This window comes from Lepidochelys kempii, chromosome 15 (assembly GCF_965140265.1).
Source record: "Lepidochelys kempii isolate rLepKem1 chromosome 15, rLepKem1.hap2, whole genome shotgun sequence".
Lineage (NCBI taxonomy): Eukaryota > Metazoa > Chordata > Testudines > Cheloniidae > Lepidochelys > Lepidochelys kempii.
In genome coordinates this window covers 12,942,845-12,961,192 of record NC_133270.1, presented here as the reverse complement: position 1 = coordinate 12,961,192, position 18,348 = coordinate 12,942,845, and the positions used below count along the sequence as shown (strand labels likewise).

The following is an 18,348-nucleotide window of genomic DNA, read 5'->3' as shown; positions in this document are numbered from 1 at the left end:
TTCTGGCAGCTGCATGTAGTGAGGTCATTCTCCTTTTCTCTCAGATGGCAACTGCCTCCTCTTGTGGTATGGCCCAGCATCCCAGGGCCAGCTCAGTCCACGGGCTTTCCCCTCCTGGGCTGGTCCAAACGGCAAGGGGATCAATCAAGTCCAGCATTCATGTGCAAGGGAGTGTTTCTTTCCCAGGGTATCCTGCAGCAGGCCCTTCCTTCTCTCAGGGAGGGACCTTTGGGCAGTTGTTTAGGGAGAGATTCTGCCTTCCCTCAGCTCTGCTCTCCTCCCTGGGCCTGATCTGCCCCAAAACGAGCTTCTCCCCTGTCTTTTAACTCCTCCTCCAGTTGGCACATTTGTTATAGGTGCAGCGTGGCAGGGCTGGCAGAGCCCAGAGTATTTCCTTGTTGCTCAGTGTGGGATTTGTATACCCTGTCACAGGGCCCTGTAAGACTGATGGGTGACTAATGGTGTGTGTTTAAATCTGTTTATAGTTTTTATATGCTTTCTCTGTAATGTTTTTTTTTTAATTACCAAGGCATACTGGCTTGCTGGGGATAACATAGTGTAAAGCAGGAATCTGTGCAGCCTTAAAAAAAACCCAGTCAGAAGGAAATGGGACAGTGGTCCCTGCCCAAAGACAGGTGATGGCTGGGGACTCCTGGAGTTGACCACAGAGTGGGGGTATGCAGATGCAGTTTCCCTGAAACTGAGAAACACAGTCTGAACAATAAGAAAAGGAGTACTTATGGCACCTTAGAGACTAACCAGTTTATTTGAGCATAAGCTTTCGTGAGCTACAGCTCACTTCACAGCATCCGATGAAGTGAGCTGTAGCTCACGAAAGCTTATGCTCAAATAAATTGGTTAGTCTCTAAGGTGCCACAAATCCTCCTTTTCTTTTTTGCGAAGACAGACTAACATGGCTGCTACTCTGAAACCAGTCTGAACAAACTGGTGTTTAACAGGAGAAAATATTAGTGCCTTAAATCACAATAGTATTTCAATATCCCAATAAGACTATTACAAGAACAATTTAAATCCAGTCCCTTGATGCTGCTTTTGAAAACCTCATCTTGCCAAGGACGTTAATGGCTCAATGATGTCATGTTGTAGAAGCAGCAATGGACTGGGAGGTTGTATTTCCTTGATATTGTGTGGTGGCTTCTTTGTTCGTTGTTGTCTTAGCTGTTTTCTTGCTCCTGTTTGCTTGCTTGGAAGAGATGAGATGAACAGATGACACTGAGATGAGTTCTGAGAGCTGGTATCTCAGTTCAGAGATACTGAGTTTCTGTGGTTGCACTGAAGGTAGAAGATGAACCTTTTCCAGTGGTTTGGCTAGATCTAAAGGTGACAGTGGCTAATATTTTCATGGGCTCAGCACCCTTCTGGGATGTCTTTGTAGTATTTTCAGCTCATGCATATGCAATCTTACTAAAGCATATTCAGCAAGGTTGTAATTCTTCTACAGGTTTATGGTTCTATAGCTTTTGTCTTTGTGATGGAAAATTCTTGGAATGTCTTTAAAGGTAGAATTTTAAACTCTTTATTTATGTTTATTTTCTGAGATATCCTTTCACTGCCATCAGGGTTTAAAAGGAGTTGAAATTCTGTGTCAGGGCAGTCCAAACATTCTATTTTCTCTGTAAAAGTCTTTCAGCTTTTAAAATAGTTTTTTAAAATGTACATGATTCTTAAAGGTTTCAGAGGAACAGCCGTGTTAGTCTGTATTCACAAAAAGAAAAGGAGTACTTGTGGCACCTTAGAGACTAACCAATTTATTTGAGCATGAGCTTTCGTGAGCTACAGCTCACTTCATCAGATGTTTACCGTGGAAACTGCAGACCTAACCTATCTGGACTGTCCAGGAGACGGCTAGACAGTGCAGAGACATGTTTTTTGAGGGAAATCCATGACTGGGAGTGTATTGGAGGCAGTTTCCACGGTAAACATCTGATGAAGTGAGCTGTAGCTCACGAAAGCTCATGCTCAAATAAATTGGTTAGTCTCTAAGGTGCCACAAGTACTCCTTTTCTTTTTATGATTCTTAAAGATAATCTTTAAACTTAAATGGTCATTAAAGAAGGTATCATCTTTCCTTAATAATTTTTGTTGTGTTCCTGAGTATGGTAAGGGAGTTACTTAAGCGTTGTCAGGTAACTAATTAATTTCCAAATTGATATAAATATTTTAGTACTCAAATGGCTTCTTTATAAGTAACCACTTGTAGCAAGGTCATTTGATTCCATATTGGTACATAAAACATCTCACTAGTCACATAACAGTGATATCAGGAAGTTATTGAATTGGATGCTTGAATTTATATACAAAATGTTTACAAAGGAACATCACAAAAAGAGCTTGTAGCATCTTAAGCATTTACAGAATAAGCAAAGGCTTTTACCTTGAAGTGGAAACCTGAGGTTAGAAGTAACCAACAATTTCCCAAGTATACATGTTTTCCTAAAAGTGGAATGAATGAAGACTTTAGAGCACTTCTTATTGAAATTGATTTCATTTGTAATACTTCTAGATTTCTTTGTGTTGATTTAAAACTGTTTTTTTCTTTGAAGAGACAAGGGGGAGTGAAGGGGTATGACATTCTGGGGTGCAATCTGGACCAGTGTCATCACCTGTCCTTCAACCTGGGATGCCTCACAATGTTTTACTGCTGTGGCTCCCAATCTGGGCTCCTCACAAGCAGCCAAACAGCATACAGGTCATTCCCTGAATGTCTGTATATAGCCACAAGCCTGGTCCAGCAGCCTGTCAGCAAACCCTAGCCACACTCTGGCTTACAGCAGCTTTGGTTACAACATGCACGGTGACTCCAATACACTCCCAGTCATGGATTTCCCTCAAAAAACATGTCTCTGCACTGTCTAGCCGTCTCCTGGACAGTCCAGATAGGTTAGGTCTGTTGCTCCTCTAAGGGGATCAAAATACAATAGCTTGCCACTTTAAATGGAGTTACCCACACAGTTCACAACACTGGATTAGTTTTGATTAAAGAATAAAACAAGTTTATTTAGCTACAAAGAGAGAGGTTTTAAGTGAGTATAAGTATTATGGCATTAAAATCAGAAATGATTACAAGAAGAAGAACAATAAAATTCTTCTCAGTATTAAACATAACAAACTAGACTTGTTTCAGAGTAGCAGCCGTGTTAGTCTGTATTTGCAAAAAGAAAAGGAGTACTTGTGGCACCTTAGAGAATAAATTTGTTAGTCTCTAAGGTGCCACAAGTACTCCTTTTCTTTTTGCGAAACTAGACTTAGTTCAAGATGAAATTCTTACCACAGGTTTTCTGTACATTGCTGACCAAGTTTCAAGTCCAACAGCTGTTTATTTTGTCTGCTTAGCTGAAAAGAGAGAGATAGACGGAGAGTGATAACTTAAGGTGTTTTTGCCCTTGTCTAGTTCGGGTTTCAGAGTAGCAGCCGTGTTAGTCTGTATTCGCAGAAAGAAAAGGAGTACTTGTGGCACCTCAGAGACTAACCAATTTATTTGAGCATAAGCTTTCGTGAGCTACAGCTCACTTCATCGGATGCATTCAGTGGAAAATACAGTGGGGAGATTTATATACATAGAGAACACGAAACAATGGGTGTTACCATACACACTGTAATGAGAGTGATCACTTAAGGTGAGCTATTACCAGGAGGAGAGCGGGGGGGGGGTGGGGGGTGTGTGGAAGGGGGGGCACCTTTTATAATGATAATCAAGGTGGGCCATTTCTAGCAGTTGACAAGAACGTCTGAGGAACAGGACACTAAACTACTGCATGCTACAAGGGGCCACAACAGTGGTTCCCTTAACCCACCCAGCAATATTGTTAATCTATCCAACTCTACTCTTAGCCCAGCAGAAGAATCTGGCCTATCTCGGGGCCTCTCCTTCTGTTCCTCCACCGCCACGAACATGATACAGTTCTGTGGTGACCTAGAATCCTATTTTCGACGTCTCCGACTCAAGGAATATTTCCAACACACCTCTGAACTACATACTAATGCACAGAGACCTTCCTACCAAGACTAGAAAAAGAAGGATTCTGGATGGACTCCTCCTGAAGGTCGAAACAACAGACTGGACTTCTACATAGAGTGCTTCTGCCGACGTGCACGGGCTGAAATTGTGGAAAAGCAGCATCACTTGCCCCATAACCTAAGCCATGCAGAACACAATGCCATCCACAGCCTCAGAAACAACTCTGACATCATAATCAAAAAGGCTGACAAAGGAGGGGCTGTCGTCATCATGAATAGTTCGGAATATGAACAAGAGGCTGCTGGCAGCTCTCCACCACCACTGCTGAATTGGAATTAATTTGCTAACTGGATACAATTAACTTAGGCTTGAATAGAGACTGGGCATGGATGGGTCATTACACAAAGTAAAACTATTTCCCCATGTTTATTTCCCCCACCCCCACCCCCCACCGTTCCTCAGATGTTCTTGTCAACTGCTGGAAATGGCCCACCTTGATTATCACTACAAAATGTGTTCCCCCCCCCCACCCCCCACCCCGGCTGCTGGTAATAGCTCACCTTAAGGGATCACTCTCTTTACAGAGTGTATGGTAACGCCCATTGTTTCGTGTTGTCTATGTATATAAATCTCCCCACTGTATTTTCCACTGAATGCATCCGATGAAGTGAGCTGTAGCTCACGAAAGCTTATGCTCTAATAAATTGGTTAGTCTCTAAGGTGCCACAAGTCCTCCTTTTCTTTTTGCGAATACAGACTAACACGGCTGTTACTCTGAAACCTTCCCTAGATAAAGTTCTTTACAGCTGAAAGCAAGGAGACAGGAAGTCTTGTGGGGAAGAGGTGTTAGCTGTTGTTTGCTAAGATGCAGATCTATTTATTCCTGACCCCTTTCCTTGTCAAAGAATGGCCACTTGATAGGTGATGGCCCATTACATTTGATGACACCTGTCTAGAGGTGTCAACTTGTCTTTTGTCTTTGAGAAACAGGTTTGCCTATCTTTCAGACTTGTCTGGTAAACACACTTCAGTCATGATTTCAGGTTATGTTCATAACTTTACATATAATACAATATAATATATTTCACCATGATGTTGTTGGGCAGCAAGTTATTAGTTTTTAAAAGATACAAGGCATACTTTGTACAAAGACTATTACAGTAGTGTGTAGGGTATGAATACAGGAGTATATTCTGACACAAGGGACAATAAGAGGCTCTTAGTTTGTCTGATGTACCTGCACATCACTTCTCTTTGCAATATCTTAGAATATCTTCACATCCTTTTACAATGAGGAGGGGTATTGAACTTCTGTTCCTCATTTGCCTTTTAACAATTGAAGACTCCAACCAAACACTTTATGCAAGGCAAAAATTGACATAACTAAGAGGTATCTCTTCCTAACATAATATAAAATGTGATAAGTACAGTTTTATATCCTGGGGGGTATCATTCTTCTTGACTCTGCTCATGCCTGTCAGCTGAGGATCTGGCCCAGTAGTCTGTCTTAGGCCTTGTCTACATTACAAAGTTTTGTTGGTAGAAGCTGCCTTTTGCCAACAAAACAGGGGAGGTGTACACACGACAAAGCTTCTTTTGGTGGCAAAACAAAATCACCTCGACAAGAGGCATAAAGCTTTTTATGACAAAGCCTCAGTGTAGACATTGTGCATCAACTTCGAGAAAGGGACCGAGAGACTTTTTCCATTGGAACATATGAACTGGAACCATAAACTCACTGAACATTAAATCTCACCAAATGAGGGTAAATCCATTCTCATCATCGTATCCACTCATTATACTCCACACCTGAACATAACCGTTATATGAACAACATACCCTCATATCTCAATGTCTGTACTTTGATCCATTAACCTTTTACCCCGAATTGAGGATATTGCAGATTATGTATTCCTTACGCCAGCTAATCCTAAACCGAACTTCGCACCCCTTGATAATCTGTACGTTATTCCCTGATAAGCAGAAACTTCTATGCTTAAACTCTGTACCATTTTCTTTTTATTTTAACATCATCTGAATAAAATTTTTAAAGCTGCTGTTTGTTATTCGACATAACTGGCTTCCCCCAGTATCCTACAATGCCTGCCATGACCGTTCTGCTCACCGTTTTGATCTCTGCTACCCTGCAGGCATGTGCCCCTCCCCTTTCAAAGCTCCTGGAAGTATCTTGACAGCTGAGCAAGCTGCTCTGCTCTGGGAACAAAGAACAAATCATTAGAGTGGAATGCTGCTGTTCTCCCCAGCACTAGGAACACAGCAACAGGCGGACTGCTGCTGCAGGGAGCAGGTAGGGACCGACCGCTGTGCTACTTTGACATTCCTCCGCTTGGAGAGCTCACAGAGCTCCTCAGGATGCTGCTCCCAGCAGCTGAGGAGGCTGTGGGAGAACTCGGAGGGAATCACAGAACCATAGGTAGGTAGAGCGGGTTGCTTTGGGAGAGACTGCTGTGCTGAGCAGAACCAGGGTCTGAGATGGAGGGGGTGTCCCCCTCCCCCTGCCTCAGGATAGGTCGGTCAGCCTGCTGTTCCCACACCACTTTCCTCTCCCTCCCCCTCCCCCTTCAGTTGAAAAGCGGTTGACAATTTACTAGAATACTGGAATGATGGGATTGAGAAACCTGCATCATGTGATGCTGTACTTGCCCCATGAGGCACTGCAAACCCTGCAGCCAGTTACACAATGAAATAGCTACCCACTGTGCACTGCTCTCTGTCGATGCAAGAGCTGCTAGTGTGGATGCATAGTGTGGACATGCAACAGCAGTTTAATTAAAGCACTGTAGGTAAAGCGCATAACTTTTGGTGACAAAATTTTGTAGCGTAGACAAGGCCTTAGTGGTACAACAAGGTCATCCACTCTCAAGCTTCTTGCTCCCTAGACATTGCCTTTCTTGGTTGGAGACACGCTTCTCTCTCCTTCCTGAGCAGGGTATTGCCAAACTGAACAGTTCCCTGCTTCATTGTGTTATTCCCAGCAAAAGACAGTCTGTCTAAGTAACCCTATTTTTTTGTCTCTTTGGAGACTAATAACAGTGTAACTGCCTACAGTTACCACATAGTTCTTTAAAAGCAAGCATATTTTATTCTTAAGGTAAAAGCATTACAGAGAAAACATATTAAAAACAATAAAAGAACCTACACACATGCAAATGAAGCTAAGCAGAGATCACCCCAACTTTAACATGGGCTCTGACTGGAGCAGTCCTTCAAAACCCCGGAAAAGGGCCTTGACTGTGGTCACAAATTCATAGCACCCTCAGCTCAGAACTAGCCCACTCATGAAAGTTTAGTCCCTTCTTTACCTTTCAGGGGTCTTTGATCTGGAGTTTCCAGGAGCAGATAATCATTAGATAATGGATTTCCTCCCAAGTACCTCCTAGGAAACTCACATCACATGTATTGTCCCAAACAGTTCTGTCTGGACTCCTTGGTTCCATTCTTGAGTCTGCCATTGACTTGCCATGAAGCCATGGGCAAGTCACTCAGATCTTGCTATGCCTCTGCTTTGTTAATATGGATAATTAGGTTTCTCTGCAGTCCAAAGCCCTATGTACTCTGTGGTAAGCTGCACCTAAAATCTGTGGCAAGGCCACTGGAATCTGCGGCTTTTGGTGGAAATTCTTCAGCAGCTTCAGATCAATTTTGAAAATGGAGAATGGAATGGAATTTGAAAATGGACACTATCTGTAAAGCTGACCATTTTATGATTAAAGATGACCATTTCATTTCATTGATATTATCACTGTTATACATTGCAACAAATCTTTCACAAAACGTATCATGTAAGGTGTCAGTGAAAAAGCTACAATTTATCCATGTATTATCTTTGGATCTAAAGTTATGAGTGTTGGCTATACAGTACATTTGTATCTCCAACCTGTGTTTTGTTCCTGAGTGACGTCCACTGGATAGAATTTACATTAGGGCTAGGCAGCTATGTATTGATGGCCCATCAAGGACGCCCAGCTCTAAAATGGGCCATTGAAGAAACTCGTCCTATCCAGATAGCTCTTCCTGAGGATGGCTCAGACAGCCTGGAGCCATTGACTACCCACTGTGATTCAGCAAAACATGTAGGGGCATGTAATATACTCATGTGACCCTGGACTCCATCTTGGCTGGTAACTTTCCACAGACAGGGGCTGTGATCTTTGTTTGGGACAGTACATTTCCATGCACGTGGCAGAGGATCTACAAAGACACCTGAAACACCTCCATTTTGCCTCTTTCCTGCTATAATTCTCTGGACTGTGGATTTACAACTAAAAGGAGCATCTTGAACTATGGACTGAAGACCTGCCAATCTTTTAGAAGTTACCAGAGAGACTTTACAAGCTAGCCATCTATTCCATCACTGCTACAAACCTGATATAAGGACTTTGCAATCATTTGTATACATATGATCTATTGACCATTTATAACGGTCTTCTTTTATTATTAACTCTTTAGTTAGTTTACTAAAGATTGGCTGACCGTGTGATATTTGGGTAAAATCTGAGATTCATATTGCCCTTGGGATGTGTGTCTGATGCTTTGCGATTAGAAAGAACCTCACATATGGTGAAATGGGTTTTCAATAACCTCTCACTGTATTAGATTGGGTGGGAGCCAAGGACTGGAATTCCTAAAGGGGACTAAATTATGTGTTTGGCTTCTAGTTAACCAGTGTAGTACTGCAGAAGTTCTTTTGTTATTGGATTGGTGAATCTAATTATAGAGTAAACCACCAACTTTAGGAATTGTCTGTGCAATTTCTTGCAGTCTGCCCTGAGTGTGGCATTTTCAGTGTAGCCCTTCCAGGTACCTGATCACACTATCATCAGCACTGCATACCCTGTATCAATTATTTTGATGTTTGGTTTCTTTACACTGCCTCCATATATTTGGTTTTCAGTATGCCACAGATGGTTATCTTTAGGTTTTAGACTGAACTACCGATTAAGATAAATGGAGCAGTTCTCAGAGTTATGATTCAGGCTGTCTGCGGACTCAGGAAGATAACACTGCATACTCAGGTTTTCAAGATTTTCTTCACAGCCATGAAGGCTGGGAGCATAATTTTGTTACAGTGAAAGCTGTGTTCTGGAGCATGTTTCTGTGTGAAGAGGTGAATTCCATGACCACAGAATTGTGGAATACATGGGGTTCTGCCAACAGTAACTCAGAGACATGTCTGGAGGGACCAGTTAATGGTTGTAGAGTGATGTGAGGTTTTTGGACAAAAGGTGCCTGAGAAATGCAGAGTATTAATACGAGTTTGACTAGGCCAAGAAATGTAGGGCCAGGCTACGGGAGCCCCTTCTCCCTTGCTGAAGTCTCCCCTGCACAGGGGACAACCATACTCTAGCTACAAAGCACTGGGCAGCACAATGTGGGGAGGACAGTGATCCCTGTCTGCTGTGCTCCAGAGAAGGTATGTCCCTGGCCCCTGAACACTGGCAAGTGCCTGCAGTGCTATGTTGGTGGTGAGGCCTGTGAATCTTCCTCTGCACAGATCCACCAGCTATTTCCCCAAACATTTTTTGGGAAGATATGGGTCGGGAGGATGATACCAACTCTGCTGAGGTTATTTGAGCTCTCAGCTCCATAGCCATAGGGAAGATTTCTCAACTAACCCGGGGGCTTATGAATTAAAGTGCTCTGCTACAGATAGAGCTGCCAACAGTCCCTTTTTACAAGGGACGTCTCATATTTTTTCATCTCTGTACAACAAGTTCGGGAGTTGTTGAGTGCTGAAAAAAGCAGCGAGAAATAGCCCTGGCGAATGTAGGTGATTACTGCTTATAAATTATTATCAATCCTAATAATGATGATAATACTGGGGGAAAGGGGTGCTAAGAAAACAGCGCCTTATTTTTGAAATATAATGTTGGCAACCCAAGCTACAGATGACACATTACTGTTGCTCCTAACACAGTCCAGACCAGGTCATAGAGTATCCCTCAAATCCCATTAGCAGAGAGGATAAAGCATGGCCGAATTTGGGGAGGAATAGATAATTTTTCCCTTAGTACTGCACAGGTTGACGATCTGCAGGGTGATTGAACACAACTCCCACAATGTTACCATCATATCTAGACAGAGATTAAGTTAATTCCATCCTCATATTGGACCCTGCCATTAAATTGTAATCAGTATTGCACAGAGCTCCTGTGGGGATTAGAATTTCCCCACTGAACTTCCTTGTTTTTGAAACCCCTAATCTTTCCTGTTTTTGACAACTGCTCCCTAATTCCCAGAAGTCTGTTGCACTTTGTAGCCTTTGTAATATGTTTCACATAGCTAACTTGCTTATTTTACTTATACCCCTGTTTCTTCAGTTCCTTGGACCTTTACTCAGCTGCTTAACCATAGTCATTTGCATTGCTTCACCCCACTCAGCCATTTGTAGTTTTGCTCTAGCCCATTCCCAGGATATTATATTACATTTCCTTTATTTCTAGTAAGAAAGTGATTGCTGACTCAACTCATCACAGTTCGCTCTTCTTTCACTGTCAGTATGAAGCCAACACTGCAGCATGATTATGGAAGGTTTTGAATTGCTGGAGGTGCTGCCTTTTGAATTTGGCATACGTTCCAGGTCCCGTCCACATATGGTCATTTAAGAGCTCCTGGCAACTTTTTGTAAGAGTAGGGCTAATAAAACGAGTGTCCTGGTCACATTCCAGTTCTGTTGGGTGCCTTCTGACTAGTTAAAATTCCCCAGATAGTTACCATTGTGAATTCAAGTCTCCTACCTAAATTTACTCACAGTATTTTTCTTCATTTCCTGTCCTGTATTGTGTAGTGTTGCTGTGTTCTTTTAAACAGATATTCTCCAGTGGTGGATGCATTTCAGTAGTAGGTGAAGGGAACTGTATAATCCCTAACCCACAGAGAGGGTGTGATACTTGGTTCGCTAGGGTTACAAAGGTCTCTCATACCATCTTCCAATTTTACACCTGCTGTTAGATTCCAGAGACAAATGACGGGTCCTAATAGACGGATTGATTGTTTTTTGGGTGTTGTCAGATGCAGATACTTAGGGCTTGTCTACACTGGCACTTTACAGCGCTGCAACTTTCTCACTCGGGGGTTTGAAAAAACACCCCCCTGAGCGCTGCAAGTTTCAGCGCTGTAACATGTCAGTATAGACAGTGCACCAGCGCTGGAAGCTGCGCCCCTCGTGGAGGTGGGTTTTTTAGAGCGCTGGGAGAGCTCTCTCCCAGCGCTATGCCACAACTGCACAAGCCAGTGAAGATGTGCCCTTAGTGGTGGGGTTTTCAGAAGCAATCAGGATTGGTCTAACTCTGCTCCCAGTGGAGTCAAAAGCAGTTTTGCCGTTGTTTCCTATGGGAGCCGAGTTAGACCACTGCTGAGCACTTTTGAAAATCCCAATCCTAGAGGCCTGCACAGTTGCTTCCATAATCAAACTAAAGCACAAAACTGGAGACCACCTCGGAAGTACCTTGTAAAGTGCTTTGAGATCTTTAGTTTGGCAGGCAGTGGAGAATTGCAAAGTGTCCATCTAACCCCAGTGCCCTTTCTGATACAAGATTGCACTGAGTGTCCCTTTCTGATATTCTAGCCAGCATAGTGTTCATCCCACAGGTCACCACTTGTCCATTGCCATTTCTTTTAATTTTTGTAATTTAAATATTAAAGTTATATTAGTGCTGGTCATAGATGTCAGAGTAATAACCCTACAAAGTGAAAACCTGTTCATTCATGTAATGGGTGCATCTCAGGAAGTGACAACTCAAGCTTCCCCATAATGTCCTGCTAATGTAAATACTCCAACCTTGACCTGATGTGCACAACTTTCTAGAGAGGAAGAGATAGAGTGTCATCTCAATGGCCCAGTCAGCCCTGGGTCTCTAAGGTGAGAATGCCAACAAAGGGGCCTATTGTTGTACCAATAAAATAAAAACCAGCAGGATCTTATTAAAGGGAAAAAGGCAAAATACCACATTTACTGTGAATACAGAAAGAATCATAGTAAGCAGTTAGTTATAGTTATAACATTCCATTCAATCTCATATTTATTCACACATTCATTCATACAAACATACACACACACACACACAGGTTCTGCAAGGTTGTTATCATAGTTACCAGCCTTAGAGTTGCTCATGCCAAGCCACTGGCCAGGTGGCCTGGACATGAGGAGAGAGCAGGGCCTTGTCAGATGCTCATCTGATGCTCCTGGAAGTTGGTTTGCAGAATCAGACCCCAAAGTTCTCACTTTTTAGAGTCTATTTTTATCAGAATTTCTTCCTATGCCAGTCTGTGGGAATTGCTTCATCATGCTGTTGCTGAATCAATCGCAGATAGCACATTCCTGACGGCTCCAAGATGTTATCTTGTTCTTTGGTTCTCCCATTCTTGAGGCTGTTGGGTGGATTCCAGTCTGCCCTCCGGGGGGTCCTCTGGTTATTTCCACTTGACACCTTCTTCAGCCGATGGACACTGGATTCTTGGGCTGGCACCTCCCTGATCATTCAGTTATTATCCACACCAAGCATCCATCCACATACATCCTCTATCTCTATTTTAATCACAATTGTTAATACAACAAAAGGGCGGGGAGTCTCTGGGTGCTGTTTCTGTTGTTAGAGTATTGCTTTGAGTCTCTCTCTCTGTGAATTGCTTTGAGAACAGACTCTGTCTTAGAATGTACTAACACAATTAGCAGCTTGCAAGTTTCACACATAGAGGGAGAGAAAGTACCAAAAACCAAGAGACCTCTTAATTAGTAATACCCTGGAATTTAAACTATGGAGAATCAAATTCATTTGTGATTTTAATACAGAACTTCTTTAATATGTTCCAGCACTATTGCTGCCAAGCCAACTGTGACAACTGTGACTAGTGTTAATTGTCTGGACCCCTGCCTGGTAGGAGATTTACTGAGCTCTTCAGTCATTTTATACATCATACTGTTGAACACCCATACATCTAAGAAAGCTGCAGGGAGCTAAACAACATGCAAAACAAGTTTAGGCCAAGTTTTTTTGCCGAAAGTTATACCACATTTATTAAAGTGCTTTAATTAAACCCCTGTTGCATGTCCACACTGTGCTCCTTGTGTTGCTGGAGCTCTTGCAACGACAAGGAGAACAGCGCACTGTGGGTAGCTATCCCACTGTGCAACTGGTGGCAGGGTGCTTTGGGAAGGGTTTGCAATGCCTCATGGGGCAGGTACAGCATCACATGATGAAGGTTTCTCAATCCCATTGTTCCATGGGCATCCTACTAGATTGCCAGCTGCTTTTCGACTGAAGTCGGGGGGAGGGAGAGTGTGTGACAGGGAGCATGTGTGTATGGCAGGGGGACAGACAGTACACACACACACACACACATATATTTATATCCACCCCTGCCTGCCTGCCTCTGTGTTCATAGTGTGGGAGACAGCAGGAGTGTTCCAAGGTAATGACTGGCTCTCTGTTTCCCGGAGCAGAGCAGCACTGCGCGGCACACCGGCTGTCAGAATGGAGTTTTGAAAGGGGAGAGGTGCATCCTGCAGGGCTGCAGAGTTCACAACAATGAGCAGAGTGGTCACCGCAGGCCTTGTGGGACACCTCCGGAGGCCACTTACAGCGAGAAAAGCAAGCAATACACTGGCACTATGGCGAGAAAAATTTTGCGCGAAAAGCCTTTTCACTCTCATCAAGGTAGGGTGACCAGATAGCCAGGGTGAAAAATCGGGCCGGAGGCTGGGGGATAAGCGGCACCTATATAAGACAGCGCCCCAAATATTGGGACTGTCACTATAAAATCGGGACATTTGGTCACTCTACCTCAAGGTGGTTTTATTACAGTGCTGCAACTGAGGAGTTTTGTCTCAAAAAGTGACTTTGCAGTGTGTACACCTCTGCGGTTTCATCGCTAAAAGCTGCCTTTTAGTGAAAATACTTGACAGTGTAGACAAGGCCTTAGTGTCTGCTTCCATTTAAGATGCATCAATGGAAGCTGCATTGCGTGTGCAGTAGCTGCTGAGTACAGCCTAGGCCAAATGAGAGTACGCTCTATCACATTCCCCAGCACTTTTTAATGAGTGCTTTTAATGAGACAAATGCATACACAGTGGCATGATTCTGATTCCCATTGCATCAGAGAATTAATTCTCTTGACTTCAGCAGAGGTAACTGGGATTTACATCATTATTAAAGAGATCAGAATCTGCCTTCAGCATGCTGGTAGGTCATAGGAAATGGAGCTCATCAATCCATTTGTAAACTGTGATTTGATATGATTCTGTATATAAATGTTCTCAGCTCTTCTAACACAGTGTGCTCACATCACCTGTCTGACACGGATTTACTGGCCAAGACAACCCACAACCTAAGGCATCTGCAGTTATTAAATCAATTCATAAAATTCTCTTCTTTAGCATCCTTCTCTAGGAGTGATTTAGGACCAAGTACATAGAGTGCTTAGCAATTAGATTTGTTTTCTCCTGATGCGCATCCTTTCAGTTTTGTTAGTAATTCTGCATAATAAACACCAGCTGAAGTGTTTGGTCATCATAATTAAACTCAAACAAAACCTAGTTTGGGGATTTTTTTAGCAGTCAGCAGTTCATCAAAATCTGGTCTTTCTTTTAGGCTTTCTTTCCCAATCTCCCCTCCCCCATTCCTAAATTCCTCTGGGGCTTAGTCTTTGCTAAGAGTCGCTCTGGAGAGCAGCCACAAAGAGTTGAGAAAAAATGCAAGTTCCCCTCTGCAGTTTATCTGGTCAAAGGGCCCTTCATAGCACAGACAGTGCCCCTGCTCTCACAGCAGTCCCCTTAGTTCCATATGTCCCTTTAGGACTTTTATTCAGATTTCTCACAGTTCATCCCCCAGAGAAGCAAAGGATTGGCATGTTGCAGAGATGTTTGTTGGAAGGGAGAAGGTTAGAGGATTTTAGTGGAGGCCTGTGTTGTGTAGCGAGCTGACAGGACTGCTGTCAGGGATGAGCTTATTGCCCTGGACTCACTATGCACAGTGCAGGGGGCGCAGCAGGCTGGATGACAGGTTGACAGTACATTGAGGCCACTCAAATTGCGAGGGTGCTGTGTTTGGTTCAGGTCCTCTGAGGCAGTAAATGTGGCTAGTCCTGGTGTTCTCAAGTGGAGGCTCACCCCTTTTTTCTCACTGTTAATCTGCTGCCCCCTCCATCCAGTCACAGCTGAGCCTCTTCAAATGTCCCGGGACTGGATTAAAGGAGGTCTGAGGTGACCTAGTGCAGAAGACACTCAGAGCAAATGACCAACCAAGGGCCAGATCTTCAGCTCCGCTCCAGGAAAGGAGTGCTTGGAGGTGACGAGGTCCCACTGGTGGGTAAATTTAAACCAGTTTTACTCCCTTCCCCCACACCAGATCCAGTGGCTGATCCTCTGAAGTCAGAGTAGCCTCTGGTAAAGCGCTTTTCAGGTAACAGGGTGAAATATTAACATTAATAAACTATTGATTGAAGTGAATTATTTAACTGTGTTAGGGCTTGCCTACGTGAACATTTAGTTGGTTTTAAAATGGGTTGTCAATCTATCCTGCACTAGCCTGCCACCTCTGTCAGTTTTCAGAGTAACAGCCGTTTTAGTCTTTATTTGCAAAAAGAAAAGGAGTACTTGTGGCACCTTAGAGACTAACCAATTTATTTGAGCATAAGCTTTCGTGAGCTACAGCTCACTTCATCGGATTCATACTGTGGAAAGTGTAGAAGATCTTTTATACACACAAAGCATGAAAAAACACCTCCCCCCACCCCACTCTCCTGCTGGTAATAGCTTATCTAAAGTGATCACTCTCCTTACAATGTGTATGATAATCAAGTTGGGCCATTTCCAGCACAAATCCAGGTTTTCTCACACCCCCCCCCACACAAACCCACTCTCCTGCTGGTAATAGCTTATCTAAAGTGACCACTCTCCTTACAATGTGTATGATAATCAAGGTGGGCCATTTCCAGCACAAATCCAGGGTTTAACAAGAACGTCTGGGGGGGGGGTAGGAAAAAACAAGGGGAAATAGGTTACCTTGGATAATGACTTAGCCACTCCCAGTCTCTATTCAAGCCTAAGTTAATTGTATCCAATTTGCAAATGATTTCCAATTCAACAGTTTCTCGCTGGAGTCTGGATTTGAAGTTTTTTTGTTGTAATATTGCAACTTTCATGTCTGTAATCGCGTGACCAGAGAGATTGAAGTGTTCTCCAACTGGTTTATGAATGTTATAATTCTTGACATCTGATTTGTGTCCATTTATTCTTTTATGTAGAGACTGTCCAGTTTGACCAATGTACATAGCAGAGGGGCATTGCTGGCACATGATGGCATATATCACATTGGTGGATGTGCAGGTGAACGAGCCTCTGATAGTGTGGCTGATGTTATTAGGCCCTGTGATGGTGTCCCCTGAATAGATATGTGGGCACAGTTGGCAACGGGCTTTGTTGCAAGGATAGGTTCCTGGGTTAGTGGTTCTGTTGTGTGGTATGTGGTTGTTGGTGAGTATTTGCTTCAGGTTGGGGGGCTGTCTGTAGGCAAGGACTGGCCTGTCTCCCAAGATCTGGGAGAGTGTTGGGTCATCCTTCAGGATAGGTTGTAGATCCTTAATAATGCGTTGGAGGGGTTTTAGTTGGGGGCTGAAGGTGACGGCTAGTGGCATTCTGTTATTTTCTTTGTTAGGCCTGTCCTGTAGTAGGTGACTTCTGGGAACTCTTCTGGCTCTATCAGTCTGTTTCTTCACTTCCGCAGGTGGGTACTGTAGTTGTAAGAATGCTTGATAGAGATCTTGTAGGTGTTTGTCTCTGTCTGAGGGGTTGAAGCAAACGCGGTTGTATCGCAGAGCTTGGCTGTAGATGATGGATTGTGTGGTGTGGTCAGGGTGAAAGCTGGAGGCATGTAGGTAGGAATAACGGTCAGTAGGTTTCCAGTATAGGGTGGTGTTTATGTGACCATCGTTTATTAGCACTGTAGTGTCCAGGAAGTGGATCTCTTGTGTGGACTGGTCCAGGCTGAGGTTGATGGTGGGATGGAAATTGTTGAAATCATGGTGGAATTCCTCAAGGTCTTCTTTTCCATGGGTCCAGATGATGAAGATGTCATCAATATAGCGCAAGTAGAGTAGGGGCATTAGGGGACAAGAGCTGAGGAAGCGTTGTTCTAAGTCAGCCATGAAAATGTTGGCATACTGTGGGGCCATGCGGGTACCCATAGCAGTGCCGCTGATCTGAAGGTATACATTGTCCCCAAATGTGAAATAGTTATGGGTAAGGACAAAGTCACAAAGTTCAGCCACCAGGTTAGCCGTGACATTATCGGGGATAGCGTTCTTGACGACTTGTAGTCCATCTTTGTGTGGAATGTTGGTGAAGAGGGCTCCTACATCCATAGTGGCCAGGATGGTGTTATCAGGAAGATCACCGATGGATTGCAGTTTCCTCAGGAAGTCAGTGGTGTCTTGAAGGTAGCCGGGAGTGCTGGTAGTGTAGGGCCTGAGGCGGGAGTCTACATAGCCAGACAATCCTGCTGTCAGGGTGCCACTGCCTGAGCTGATGGGGCGCCCAGGATTTCCAGGTTTATGGATCTTGGGTAGTAGATAGAATATCCCAGGTCGGGGTTCCAGGGGTGTGTCTGTGCGGATTTGATCTTGTGCTTTTTCAGGGAGTTTCTTGAGCAAATGTTGTAGTTTCTTTTGGTAACTCTCAGTGGGATCAGAGGGTAATGGCTTGTAGAAAGTGGTGTTGGAGAGCTGCCAAGCAGCCTCTTGTTCATATTCCGACCTATTCATGATGACAACAGTACTCCTTTTCTTTCCACCTCTGTCAGTGTGGATCCTGCTGAGACATGTCAACAGTTCATTAGAGCACTTTGGTTTAATCCAGGGGTGGCCAACCTGAGCTGAGAAGGAGCCAGAATTTACCAATGTACATTGCCAAAGAGCCACAGTAATATGTCAGCAGCCCCTGATCAACTCTCCCCCACACACCCTGCTCCAAGCGCCTCCTGCCTACCAGCAGCCCCACCAATCAGCATCTCCCCCTCCCTCCCCGCACCTCTCGATCAGCTGTTTCATGCAGGAGGCTTTGGGGCACGGGGGGAGGAGCGAGGGCATGGCAGGCTCGGGAGGGGGCAGGAAGGGGTGGAGTGGGGGCAGGGCCTGTGGCAGAGCCAGGGGTTGAGCAGTGAGCACCCCCTGGTACATTGGAAAGCTGGTGCCTGTAGCTCCAGCCCCGGAGTCGGTGCCTAAAGAGCCGCATCTTAACTTCTGAGGAGCCGCATGTGGCCCCAGAGCCACAGGTTGGCCACCCCGATCTAATCAAAAGAGGACTTGATCAAAGCACCCTAACAAACAGTTAGTGTACATCAGCAGAGTTCACC

The 18,348-nt window shown here is 44.1% G+C and overlaps 1 protein-coding gene across 2 annotated transcripts in view; it reads right to left on the bottom strand.

Moving 5' to 3' along the window:
- Nucleotides 1-18,348, bottom strand: part of LOC140899000 (uncharacterized) — a 51,116-nt gene that overhangs the window by 24,854 nt on the left and 7,914 nt on the right. Inside the window, exons 1-2 of one of the 2 annotated variants that reach the window (XM_073313713.1) lie at nt 6,105-6,261; nt 3,290-3,354 (exon numbers count right to left, since the gene is read on the bottom strand). The exons of the other annotated variant lie outside the window; for it this stretch is intronic. The gene's annotated coding sequence lies outside the window, so the exon portion shown is untranslated. Of the gene's footprint in view, nt 1-3,289; nt 3,355-6,104; nt 6,262-18,348 lie in introns of those variants that run through there. 2 annotated transcript variants of the gene reach the window in all.